Source organism: Ceratina calcarata, unplaced genomic scaffold (genome assembly GCF_001652005.2).
Source record: "Ceratina calcarata isolate Rehan_Ccalc_2016 unplaced genomic scaffold, ASM165200v1 scaffold559.2, whole genome shotgun sequence".
Lineage (NCBI taxonomy): Eukaryota > Metazoa > Arthropoda > Insecta > Hymenoptera > Apidae > Ceratina > Ceratina calcarata.
In genome coordinates, this window is record NW_017176784.1 from 11,457 (window position 1) to 14,025 (window position 2,569).

Sequence of the window (2,569 nt, forward strand, 5' to 3'; positions counted from 1 at the left end):
AGCAATTATTCGTGTACGGTATGAAATACATAATGAAGAAAAGAAAGAGTATTTATAAAATAAAAATTTAATCAAGCTTACCTGTGGAAACGTCGACTGTTATCATAAAGGACGGGCTCTTTTTTGCACACTATACAAGTTCTCGTCATGTTTAAACTTATAATATTAACCAACAACAAAGAAAGTATCAAGCTGCTCACTGCTGCTTGCTGCTGCTACTGAATAGTGCGCATGCGCCATTAGAAAAGAACAGATAGTGCCACAAATACTTTCTCTCTTTCTTCTCGAAGGATCTTTCCACTTACAGAGATCCCTATGGCTTCCCTCCTCTATTTATATTATCTCTATGGTTTGAATCTATCGCGATTGGAATCGATCGGACGATAGAATTATTAAACAGTTATATAAAACCAAGCGAGAGAATTTCGGTATCGAAGCAAGATGGACTAATAGATTCGCCTTGCAGTGGGGAGAAGTCGTAGTTTCACGATTCCGACTGCGGACGAATTCTTCATACCTTAATCGTCCAGTGAAGAGAGCGTTCCTTTTCGCATCGAGATCCTTAAGACTACTTTCAGTACGTCGTCCCTTGAGGTAGGTTCTTTGAGACGACTCTATACGACGACTGAAAAAGAACTGCTAGCAGTTGTTTGGGATAGAGGTATTCTCTGTCTTTAACAAATTAACGCGAGAAAAGCGAGCCTGAATTTCAGTCCGCTGTTACGTTCGACTAAAAGGGATTGGCCATCCCAATTTTGGCGTGCAGTAGAATTCGCTGTGCTCGCCTCGCGCCAGGACGTGTTACGTTCCTTGCGAACTGATTAGGAATCTTTTATCGAGATCGCGGTTCTTGGAGAGACGGATCTCTTTGCCTTTTGGTGATAAAAGATTCTGTCTGAGACGGAATCGTCCCCATTAAAACGGAGTTGCTTTACGACCAACTCCACAACGCATTCCTGATCCGAGGTTTTCGGATTTTGAAAGCGATTACCTTGAACTCGTAAGAGCCGGTAGGGAATTGCGGTTTGGAACGACGTGTTCGTCGCAGACGCACTCACGTTCTTCAACGGTTTGTCGACGTTAAGGTTCGTTAAACAAACGCTGAGAATACTTCCTAGTGAAGTTCAGCGTTCGGGCAGCTGATCATTTCGTGAACAAAAGGGATCGGCGTCGGGCGTGGCGTTTTCACGTTCGGCAGGGAATTTCAACCCGTTCCAATTCGTACCGAGGAATAGGAAAATCTATCCTCTGGTCGAAGACTGGGAGGCACGAGGAATCTCGCTCCCGAAAAGTACAGTCCACTAAAGCATCTGCGAGCGGTATCAACTCGCAGGTAGTTCGTTAGCAGCACGAGTACTCGTGTTTGAAAATCTTTCTTTATTACAGAGATTAAAGAGAGCAGCTGAAGACCAGACCGAAGGACCAGGGCCGGATCGCCGTCAGGATCCTTCTTGTTCTTGTCTTATTTCGTCAATTTTTATAAGTTTAAGGGTGTAGGGTTTCGCTTAAATAAATTGGGGTTCTTTTTGTTGAAAAAACCTTGTGTCAATTATTACATTACCCGTTTCTTCTCCGGACTCCTTGTTAGGGCCACTTATCCCTAACACATTGGATTTTTGTTCTGCTTATTGAAACTTACAAAGTGATGATGAATAAATAACTCCTTCATCAGTATAAAATTATTACACATTCCATATTTACGATTACAAACATAAGCGTGTCATTATTTGTACGTATAATTTTTTTCATTTTACATCTAAAATTATTGGTGGTTACAAATTTATCAGTACACAACACACTTGTACAATATTGTCTATACATTCAAATAGATTTTCCGGTATTTTATTTAAAATACGGTAAATTCTAAAACACTGCATAATTTTTTCAACGTATATCCGAACCTTTGCAATAGTGTAAGTGTTTTCATTTTCCTCCTATGCAAACTCTTTTTTTTTTCCAAAAACGGTGGCATTACAATTGTGACTTTTTTTCCTGTATTATCTATACTTGTTTGAATCTGAGGGAAACCATTGTTAGTTAAAACAATGTCCCTGTTAGGGATGGTTGCCCTATCTGGGAGCCGGAATGAGAGAATCGGGAATTCTTAAATAATGACTCGAAAAGTTTCCCTTCGAAACCCACAACCGTTTATTAAAATAAATAAATTGAAAAATCCAGACGGGACTGCCCGTCTAACCCCGACGTCCTCGGTGGCCAACACCGGCGTTAGCTTGGTTCGAATTTCTGGAAACAAGTCGAAAGAGTACAAATTATGCGGTGCACGAATACCCGTGCAATTAATTGGCGTCAGACGTGTGCGACCGACTCGTCTTCGCCTCGCGTGGACTGTATAATTCTATCGACACGAGAAGAGAACAACTCGTTTCCTCGTGCCGAANTACGTGTTCCTCGGTAGACGCACCGGTTAGGAGTAATAATAAGTCGCGGTACGCGTATGATTGCCGATACACGGCTCTCTCTTTTTTCCTATACGCGACTCGTTCGCACTCGTACACAGGGCGTATACACGCCCGTATGATTCACCGCTCGGGGAGTATGAGAAATGGAT